Below are 12104 nucleotides of genomic sequence, written 5' to 3'. Positions count from 1 at the left end.
ATATTTTTGATACAAGTATTGAAACACTCCCACAAAAAAATTATTCTCTAACCTAAACGATGATCTCAAATTGCAATTACAACTGTCAATCCTTACCGGCTTATATAAAGTTGTATAACGGAAATTCTTTCTTTTTATAGTATTCTATTACAGAAGGTTTATTCAGAATGAACTGCTACTCTACTCTAATATGAACTATGACTTAAAGTTCAACAAAACTATAAGTACATTTTTAAAAAATAGTATTTAAAGGAAGCACACATTTTTTGCAGCAGTTGCTATGCTCATGCTTTAGAATAAACTCACAATTAAGAGAAATTGCTAATAATTATAATCAGCTTAAGACAAATACTGTAAGGATTGTTTAGAAATCTATTCAATTCTGACAGAACTTTTAGTTGATGCCTAATTTTTTACATTTTGTAATAAGCAGAAACATTTAATAGACTAATTCAACAAATTCTACGCATGATTTATTATAATTATATTGTTATTTTATTGAAATACCGAATAGAATTCCATTTTCGTTGTCTCTACGATAGATTGATAATTTAATAATTTTATCAAATATTTGTAAACAGAAAATTGCTAAAACTCTATTTCTTTAAATGCAAACAAAGCTGTTCGAGAGCTACTTTAAAATGATAATATTAATATTAAGAATGCACTTCCGCTCAAAAGAAGTCGAGCAATTCATTGATAAACTTTTCATATAGTAATGAAGTATTTAATATAGAAAAATTCAGCAGTCTCTTTAACTTTCGATAAATTGTTGAGTAAGAAAAAGTCCTTTTACTCTCGCTGCTGGTGCTTTTGATAATCCTGAAAGACGTCCATCTTTTAATTCCACAAATTCCAACAGCATGCGCAGAGCCTTGGTAAATAGTTTTGGCCCTGTGTTAAAGGCCAAATCACAAAATACCAAGTGAAACTTGTGATGTTTCTCTGACCAACTTGACGAGCAGTATTAAAGTCACAGCGAAAGTTGGCCATTAATGTTAGTTGTTAGTCGAAGATGAGGAAGAAAAAGAGACGTGAACAGATAGATGAATAGACGAATAGAGGGATAAACAGACAGAGATAGAAAGAGAGAGTGAGTGAGATAGAGAGACAAGTTGGCCATTATACTGCTAAGCAATTTTTATTATGTACTTAATGAAATTTCTGCTTATGCGAATTCGCTTGTTGTTGACACATAAACAACATGAAGACATCAATAATAAAATGTTATTTTGCTTGGCGACTGACAAAGGCAACTCTCGGTCCGGGCTGCGGAATGAAGTCATTGAACTGCCCCACAAAGAAAAGAATAGAATAGTAAGGAAGAAAACAGAGGGAGAGAGAGAGGGAGAGAGGTGTGTGAGAAGGCGACTTTTGGCCAAGAGCAAACACAAAAGGAAGTTGAATTCCTAATACGATGTCGATGTCGATGCCGGCGCATGCGGATTAATAATAATAATAAATATTAAATGCCATTACAGCTGCTGTGAATTTATCTGGTCGAAATTATCTAAACGACATCATCTTGAATTCAATTGCGTGTCCCAAAATTACTCTTTACTTGCGCTTTTACAAAATAAGGCAAACAAAAAAAGTTAGAAAGCTCAACTTTTAGATACCCGCTATTGATTTGGAATGAAAGTAAAGTATTATTCTTAAAATATACCAATGGCTATATTTCGTATATAGATATCGTACCACATTCTGAATATACCAATATACCTATAGTTATCTTTGGTATATCGATATAAAGTACTACATTCGAAATATACTAACTATACCAATTATATTTGGTATATAGATATACTGCTACATTCGTAATACACCACATTCTACTACATTCGAAATATACTATTATACCGATAACTATACCATATTTGGTATATTGATAAAGCACCACATTCAAAATATACCAATATACTGATAGCTATGATTGGTATATCAATAAATTACTTTATTCGAAATATACGAATATACCGCTATAGCTGTATTTGGTATATCGATAAAGTACTATATTCGAAATATACCAATATACCGATAGCTTCATTTGGTATATCGATAAAATACTACATTCTAAATATACGAAAGCAACTGCAATATTCTACCTTTGGCCATACAAAACTATTTTTCCGAAAACTTTTACAGTTTTTAGCTGATTGCAACAAAATTGCAGTAGTCACAAAGACTGTAGTTATAATTGAATATACCAAAAATACCCTCTACTTTATAAGTAACGAGTACAACCCAAAAATGAAGCAATGAAGATGCGTCTCTTTACTAATTCCGTTGGTTACACGCTTTTGGCCAAAAAAAATATGTAAGGCATAACACGTAAAACGCAAACGCTGTTTAGAAAAGCTTTATTTATGTTGAGACATAAATTTAATGCTAACAAGCAAGCAAAAGCAGCTGCGTTACGTTCGCAACACCTCGTTTCCCCCCTTTGCCCTACGTTTTCTAGACTTCTTGCCACGTCAAGGTGCGCGTGAAATTTATTTGGCTGCAGCATCTTTATCTTCGGTTTTGCTCGCTTTCTTTCTTTCTCTTCGTTTTTGGCGCTGCACTTGACGAAATGGCCGCTGTTGCTGTTGCAACTTGCCCGAGTTGCAACAACCAACTTGCCCCGTGGGTATAAAATTAAATTTCAACTTTTAACGAATATTTACGCGTTCCCAGATAAAAATGGCATAAAACTTTGCCGCCCAGGGCAAAAGTGCAAAGTGCAGTGTGCAAAGTGCAGCAGCTGCCACGCCTCCGCTTTTCCGCCCTCCGTCTGTTGCAGCATGACCAGCAAAGCGACGTGCAACATGCACTCTGCAAGCTCCCCTCTTCTTTCGGGCCAATTGCTGAGTGGCAACAACCCCAAAAAAGTATCTGTTAAGTATAATTTATGTGCGACATGTGAATGGGGTCTTAAAAAACAATGCGTTTCATTTGGCCAAAACATTGCCCAAAAACTACTTCAGCAGCTGCATTATTGCATCACAGTTCGCAGTTCGCAGCTTGCAGTTCTTCGTACCCAGCTGCATCAAGAGATCAACAAAAGACGCGGACGTGCCACATAAGCGGTGTGTTCTGCTGCCAATTTATGCGTGCATTGACTTTAACAAGATTGACAAAAGACATAAGCATTTGCTATGGAGAGGAAATTCCCGCTGCAGAAAGGATATGTTTATGAACATCATTTTGAAAAGAAAGGATGTTCAGTTCTTTTTTTGGAATTAAGATAAATCATTAATATTAAGTAACAAAAATTTGAAACGGATTCAATACAGAGAACCTAATAGATACTTATTGATAAGTCTAGTAGTAAAACTGACATATATTTTAGCAATAATTACGGAGAAGAAAGACAAAATAGCATTTACTATGACGAAGAAATTTTCTTAACATCGGAAAAGAACATAATTTTAAAACTCATTTTCTATTGCCTCCATACACTCTGTTTTTTTTTTTGCGTAAATTGATTTCTGACTTGTGCTTATATACACAATTTATTTATTTATATTTATAAAATTTCGTATAATTTGCAAAGGAACTGGACTCAATTTTTATATATATAAAACGAATTTTAAATAATATATAAAGCATCATTACATTTAATGGAAACACTCAAAATTTATCGCCTCAACCTGATAGATAATAGCAAAATAATAAAATTGCTCTAAGCATTTTTTGCATAATAAATGGTGCAGCAAATTATAGTTTTATACTTCTAATTCATATCCATTTAAATGAGCAAATATTCATATTTAAGAGCAAATAAACTGAAAAGAAATCTTGGTTCATCGACCAATAAAATAGTTTTGACAATTAGGCAAAAAAATTATTTCCAGTTTTATGCACGTTTTGAGCAAAGCCTTAATTTATGCACAAAGCAATAAACATTTTGGCAATTGCTATTTTTGCCAGCTGCAAATAAACTAGAGAGCAGACAGATACTCACATACACACACAGACACACAGATGTAGAGTGGAAATTTTTGCATGAACTTTTCGGTGCAATATAGCAAATAAATGTGCCTAGAAATTATTCAAAAATTGCTTTTAGAGTCAATTGCAAATTGTAGTTGCATTTTGGGGCTGATGAATAAATGAATACGAGTGCATGTGAGTGTGTGAGTGTGTGAGTATTATTTGTGTTGAATGCATAAATGTGACTGTGACTGTGACGGTGACGTGACAACAAACTGTGACTGCAACTGCGACTGCAGGCCAAATGCTTGCCAGCCATGCAGAATTTTTCAATTTTCTTGGCAGCCATCACAAATGTAATTTATTTGCCAAAACGAGTGAGAGAAAAAGATGGCTACAAGCACTCACAGATACTCAAATGCAGATGCAGATACATACTACGTTTAGATGAAGAGAAAGAGGGAGAGTCGAGAGCGAATGCAATTAACCTTCATGTCTTTTTGGCAGTTTTGTACCACTTGTGAAAATCTTCAAATTATATCTACAGCACACATTAAGAGAAACTCATTGAAATGTGGTTTTGTAGCCCATTCATTGTTGCCACTCGAGAATGCATATATATACTTATATATACAAGTATATACATAGTTTATGGTATATAAAGTTGCACTTTTGCTGTGGCGCTTTCTCAATTGCCTGCAATTAGCTGCAATTTTATTTTGTGCCTCAACCATTTAGCTGTGTGTGTGTATGTGTGTGTACGAGAAAAGGGCTCTGCTAATTGCACACTTCAAGCACAACATTGCGTTTTGAGTGGCAGCTTGAAGATCTCCAAATAAACTGAGATTTATGCACAAGCATCTAGGTGAATGGACTTGCAACTGTTGTTGTTGTTGTTGCTTTTGGCAAATATAAATATTTTACTTAAATATTTAAACAGTCGAAAGACAAGTTGTGTGCGTATCTGTGTGTGTGTGTGAGTTATTCACTTTGAATTGGATGCGTGAGTGGAATTAAATTTGAACCAAGTTCTAAGTTGTTGCCAACAACTTTAAAGAGAAAATTCAATTTGTAAGCAGAATTACACAACAAAGACAAGACAAATCGAAGCAGCTCTGACTTGACACATTTAAATAATTTAAATGCGCATTGTTAACATGGCCTTAAAGAGCGCACTGCAATAAATGGCAAAGTTTACTCTCAGCTCGCACTCTCAGCTCAATTCACGAGACTAGCCCAAGGCTTGCCACCCATTTGCTATGCAAACGCTGCCAAAATTCGGCTGAACGAACAGTTTTCCCATTTGGCTGCAGTCAGACAAATCCCAGCCTGACAACGCAGCGCATTTTAAGTATTAATAAGAAGGAAACACTAAAAATTTTACAGTCAAACACACAAATGAATACTCTATAAATGATGCACAAAAAACGTAGCAAATCAAACATTGAAGACATTTTAAAATTATATTAAATGTGAATATTTGTACAAAATCTGTATATTGTATAATTCTTTAAATTAATATTTGGTATTTGATTGCATTCAATTTAATAGTGCTATATGGAATGCAATTAAAGTAATATATGAAAAAATCATTGCATACTTTTAGGATACACATTTGTTTGAGATTAGGAAGACTTCTAAAGATATTTATAGTGTAGTGAGCGTTTTCATAAATTATAATTATGTGTATTTACAACTGAGTGTCGATATTTCAATATCCTCATAGGTCTGATTGTTCTTCTAAGCTGACATATAAGGATAACTCTGTTATGTAAGTTACCCCTATTATAAAGTGGAATTATGATGACATCAGAAAACAGATATTAGTAATTTAAAACAAAATACAATTACCAATTCTTTGTAAATTCAGATTAAGTTTATGAAAAATACGTAGTAAATATAAGAAATTATATTACTTTATTGAAATGTATCCTTTTCACATTTCTGTAGTAGTTTTTAATAAAATAGAATCAAATATCTCGGCATTATTTGAATGAAATTCAATATAAATTTTCCTATACTCCCAGAGTATCTGGATTTTTTGTTGAAATATTTAGTTGGTCACTGCATTCGAAGTGCATAGAAAGTTTGGTAATAGAATCCCCCGATGTGGCGGTAGATCGAAACAAAAGCTTCAAATAAATGGGTAGGAAAACGGTTTGCAGCTTTACGGCCATGGCTCACTGCCAATAGTCATTTCCCGAACGATGTGCCTACACACACACACGAACACACGAACACTCACACACATGCACACATTTTCACAACAAAAGTTTGGGGCGTAAAATATTTTGCATGAAAAGTTGTAAAACAATAACGCTTACAAGGAAGAGTGAGAGCGGGCGATGGAGTGAAATGCCGGCAAATATTTGTAGAAATATCTGAAGTGCATTGAACAATGCGTTAACAGCTATTCAAACTATTCACATGCACTCATATTGAATACATTTTGTATTAGTTTTTCGAATGTAGCCGAAATACCAATGAATACCAATTCCCGCTGCTGATGCTGCTGCCTCAAGGTCACAATTCATTCTCATGCCGTTTGACTGCTTTTCAATTAGAGAGAAGAGAAATACGAGGAAAAGAACAAAGATTGCGGGGGCTGAAAGGACTTTGGGTAATTACAACAAGCAGCGCAACTTTTGAATCTTGACGCCTACACAGAGAGAAAAACACTCACTCAGGTATGTCAAAGTGAGACACTTGCATACCGAAATCACATTCATCTTCTACTCATCAGCAGCAGCAGCAGTGGCACCGTCTTTGTCTCGGTTCTGGGAAACTTCCTTGCCAAGGCGGCAGCTCACGACCACGTGCGGAAATTAAAATTCTAGCATCATCGTCAAAGGGCAACAAGAAACTGGCGCCAGACAACCGAAAGAGGAAAAAAATTGTAACAAAGATGGATCTCTGGCCAACGAAAAAAAAACAAGTGAGAAAGCTACAGTCAAGTGTGCTCGACTGTGAGATACTCGTTACTTCTTTTCAATAAAACCATGCTTTAAAATTATACCAAATTAATATACCTAAAAGTACTAAAATAAAATAAATGGTATATTTGGTATATCGATATAGTAGACAATAAAAATATACTGTAGAGTATATCAAAATATACCGAAAATACAAAAATACTAAATATACTGAAAGCTATCTTTGATATATCAATGTACTGCAATCACAATCTACCATAGCGAATACCCTTTTTATATACCGAAAAATACTGAATATTAAATAAGTGCTACATTCAAAAAATACTAAAAAAATACTGAATGCCATATTTGGTATACCACTATATTACCATACTCAAAATATGTCATAGAATATACCAAATAATTGTAGTATGTTTGGTATATCGATTAGTAATACATTCAAAAAATACTAAATTATACTGAAGACTACATTAAGTTTATCGATATACTACTACTTTGAAAATAGTTATAGTTATAATACCCTTCTACTCTATAAATAGCGGGTATAAACATGGCCAATTCGTTGTTTTTCTTGTTTTTGTGCGTTTTCTTCTTTAACAATTGTCTAGACTCAAATCAAAGAACTGCGTCAAATTGTATGCTGCACAGTTTGTTACACGTGCACCAAAGTATTCTCTCAGCCCGTGGCGCAATCAATGTGTGTGTGTGTGTGTGTAGATTCGCAAGCTGGGTTTGAGGTTCAAAGTTGCCTCTCCACAATTGCGAAAGTTGCATAGCTGATCAGAAGAGCGTGCAAGTATATGTGTGTGTGTGTGTGTGTATCCATGACTGCAGGCGACTTCAATTAACTGAGTTTTTTTGCAGGCGCGTGCTTTGATTTCGCTCCTGTTTCGTCTTCTCGTTGTTTTCTCTCTCGTTTAATTAAAGTCCCTGCAAAACTTGCCAAATTCTTCCAATCTCAGCTCAAACTACAGTAACATTTGTTACATTCCCCGCAATGTCTAATGAATTTTAAATTAATATTTTCAAATGCCAAAATCGACCTTGAAAATTCCCTCAGGATAAATCTCGCAAACTGGTTCAAACTATATAATAATTGCGTAACTTGGTTGTCCTTGAGACAGTTGCCGTCCAACTGATTTTAAATTAACTGGAACACATTCTTAAAAAAAAATTAGAATTCAATGTTGAAATCAACCTTGAGTCAAGCGAAGGCTGCAATACAATTCCCTGGCGACAAGTCGCTAACTAGTTCAAACTATATAAATAGCAAATATTATTTGTATTAGCATAATAATTGCGCAATTTGGTGGCCTTGAGACAGCTGTCCTTGAGCCAATTTGAAATTAACTAGTACACAGTTGTTAACAATTATGTCTAAAAGTAGCTCAAATTACATAAATAGCAAATATTTTCAATTAACATACTAATTGTGATATTTAGCGTCTTTGAGTCAGTTACAACAAAATCATATTGAAATGAACTACACAATACTCCTTTTAAAAAACTACTATTAAAGTAAATAGAAAAGCAAGCTTGAATTTCTTAATTTAAATTTTGTAAAATATCAATACACAACATCTTGGCAACAATTTCTAAAGGTTTTATGAAACCATAACATTCTATAAAGTTTAAAAAATACCAAATAGGAAAACAACTTATTAGATACAATTTTTTGCAAAAATACAATAGTTACTTTTAATAGAAAAAAGATTATAAAATAAAATTGTATGCGGAAATATAATAGTTACTTTCAAAAAAATGGTTTAATATTTTTTAACATTTTATGTTTGTTTGTATTTCATTTTATAGTATTGAATGAAATAAATTAAATACAATTCAAAAATATATTTTCTCTTTCAATATCTAAAGTTTTTTTTTAATTTAAGTTAACCTAGATCGAATAATAAAGAATATTAAATTTTAATATTTAATTTAACATTTTTTTTTTCTCATAGGAATAAATGCTTCTATTTTTCATCAAAATATTTTGTACAAAATACTGAATTCTGTGAATCTGCTGATACACTTAAGTAAATATATTAAATTCTTTTATTAGGCGAAATTATATTTTGTTATTTTTTCGGTGGAATATATATACATTTTTTTGACAAATTCCCTTTCAAATTGTGCTATTTTAAGTTCAATCAGTTTTATTTAAATGTTAAACTCTGCGGATATGCAAATTCAATTAAAAAAATACTAAACGCTATTATAATTTGTTAAATTTTTTGTTGAATACTTCTAACTCTGTTGATAAATTCTATTGTAGAATTATTAAATGCTCCCATTTACTGTAAAGTTATTTTTAGGGAAATATTCGACTCTGTCGTTCTGTTAATACAAAAAAATGAATGCGTTATATTCCTGTAATTTTACTTCTATTTTCTGTTTAAGTTTGTTCTGTGCAACATTCAATCTTAAATTAAGCGGAATTTTATTTTATCAAAAATTTTGTGCTGATTCTCTTACATATTGAAATGTCACTTATATTAGTTGAATCATTTTTAGGGAAATATATTATCTGTCGTTCTGTGAATGCAATAAAATATAATATTAAATTCCTGTAATTCCACTTCTATTTTCTGTTTAAGTTTGTTTCAACTCTGTCGATCTGCTGATAGCTGCTCTGCGCTGTGTGCTTGGCATTGGCATTCCACATGTCTGCCATGGAGCTGTTGAGCAATCCATTTAAGTCGGCTAAATGTTTATCAACGTTTCGCACTTGCGTCAAAATCATATCTCAACCAAGTTGCGTTGCGTTACCAATGCAGAGAAAGAGAACGCTATCCAAGACTTCTAACCCAACCATCTTCGCCCCCTGTGGCCATGCCAAAGACGTTGCTTGTGACTTGGCTCTTTTCGCTTGTGGGTGAAACAAAAGAGCTTTTAACATTACTGCGTGCTCAGTGTGTGTGTATGTGTGTGTGTGTACGCAACCTTTGGCCGATTAAACATAAATCCCTATAAAGCAACAAAGTAAAAAATTGCCAACGAGCCAAGTAAAAACTTTGGCAAAGTGCTCAACGTCTTCCTTGGTAAGCGCGCGGATACTCGGTTGTTCTTCTTCTTCTTCTTCTACTACTACAGTCTCCTCACCTCTGGCATCACCGCAAAACTGTGTGTGCTACTGTTGCACGTTCTTATCCTCATCCTTGTTGCTGTCGTTGTCGTTGACAACGACGTGCGAGGCCTTTGAAGTTGCCTCAACGCGAACGCAAAACGCAACTCAACGCAACTCAAGGCAACTTTCAAACGCGGCAGCAGCGAGCGAAAGCATCTCAGTAATTTATATGCCGTGCACAAGATCATTGCTGTTAGGGCATTAAAAACTTAAATAGTTTTAATTCGACTGAAATATGCAGGCGCTGAAAGGAACGTGCACTATGTGGCGTATACTTGACACACAGACACACAAGCGAAAAGGCGCTGATTAAGAAAGACAATGAAGCAAAAAGAGATGGTGAATTGGCCTTTGCATATTTGACATTAATAATATGCAACGCTTGGCTTATTCCCGTTGTCCAAGAAATTTAAATAAAGCCTGCCACACAGAAGTACAGAAGCACAGAAGCAGCAGCCACTGTTCGTTTGGCTTTCGCTTTGGCTTTGGCCGAGCGAATTGATTTGAATGGCCGCAGGGGCGGCTGGTAAGAATAACAATAAACATTACTATCTGCTTCATTGGTTATTTGCCTCGCTTTTTCACCCGCCAAAGACAAGAAAAACAGGCAGCCAAATTGAAGAACAGCGAACACAACGAACGAAAATTTTAAAAAGCCACCGCAAAAAGCGGATGGAGCGGGAGCCACAAAAAAACAAGGCAAAGACAGACGCTGCTTATAAAGCAATATATATATATATATTGACAATCTGTATATTAAGAGCGTAGGAGGCGAAAAGAGGAAGGTGAGCAGCAGCAGCAGAAGCAGCAACAGAAGTCAGGCAACCAACGAAGCGAGCAAAGCGAACCCCAACAATCGAAACGAATCGCAACCAATCGAATCGAATCAAATCGATATTTTTCGCCTTTTATTTTAGTTTGTTTTTTTTTCGTTTTTTTGGACTGGCGCCTGCAGTGTTTTGCTTGCCACTTGATTTCTTGGATTCTCCAGGCCTTGAGCTCAGCGTGTCCTGGCATGTCCTGGCCTGCACTTTTGTCTCGAGGTGAAGTTTTGAGTCAGCTGCGTGTTGAATTTCTGCACACAAGAAGAGAAAAGCGCCGACTCGTTGCGTGAGAGCGCAACGTTAGCAAAGGTTTTCCTTAAAAGTGTTATACTCATACTTCATGGCATATTTCCCGCTGGCATACTGGGAACAGTTGCGATACTCTTATACTTCAGTTACAACGTGGTTGCTGCTTTGTATATGTGATTGTGTGTGTGTGTGTGTGTGCGGGGAAGCGGAACCAAAATATGTAAACAAAAAGCCATTGATAGTGCTTATCAAGCAGCAGCTGTAAAAAAGAAGGAAACACTCACACACAAACACACACAGAGACACACACACACAACACCAACGAACAAGAGCCGTTGAGTGGAAGTGAGAAGTTAGTGATAACTGGGTGTTAGCTGCTGGTTTTCGTTGTATAAGATGAAGACGAGCGCAGACACTTGAGTAATGAATCGACATTTCAGAGAGTTAAGCATAATGTACTGCGATTTATATCGTTTAAGGAGTAAGGGCCAACAACAATGAAAATAATATTAAAACTTATTCGATTAGCGGAGCAGCAAATGATGGAAACATTTGACAAAAATATGAAATTATATAATGTGTAAACAAATTTAAATGATGACAAAATTTTACAAAAATTCTTGCAAAATTTTACATAAAATATAAATTTCTAAAATGTATAATGTGAAAATAAGTTTAAATACTGCATATTAATTTGAATTAAAATAAAAATAATATATTATTCTTTAGAAAATATTTGAGCAAATTGAATTAATACATACATGTATGTACATTTGAAATTTTTAAGTTATTAATACATAAATCTTAAAAATAGATTTTGATAAAAAATTAATAACTTAAAATTTAAGTTGTTTTTCCAAAAAAAAGTGATATGTGCTGCTTACAGATTTTAGTATATCATATTCATATGAATTTAATGAAATAAAAATGCAAACTTCTTAAATAATGTTGATAATAAAATTTTAGTTCCCTATATTTCAATTTATTTTTAAAAATGCAATTTATTTTTTTAAACTTAATAAAAATTTTGAATTTATACTTTTGTTACATTGCAATGCA

The sequence above is a fragment of the Drosophila sulfurigaster genome, chromosome 2L, assembly GCF_023558435.1.
Source record: "Drosophila sulfurigaster albostrigata strain 15112-1811.04 chromosome 2L, ASM2355843v2, whole genome shotgun sequence".
Classification (NCBI taxonomy): Eukaryota; Metazoa; Arthropoda; class Insecta; order Diptera; family Drosophilidae; genus Drosophila; species Drosophila sulfurigaster.
Note: the sequence above shows the minus strand (reverse complement) of the source record.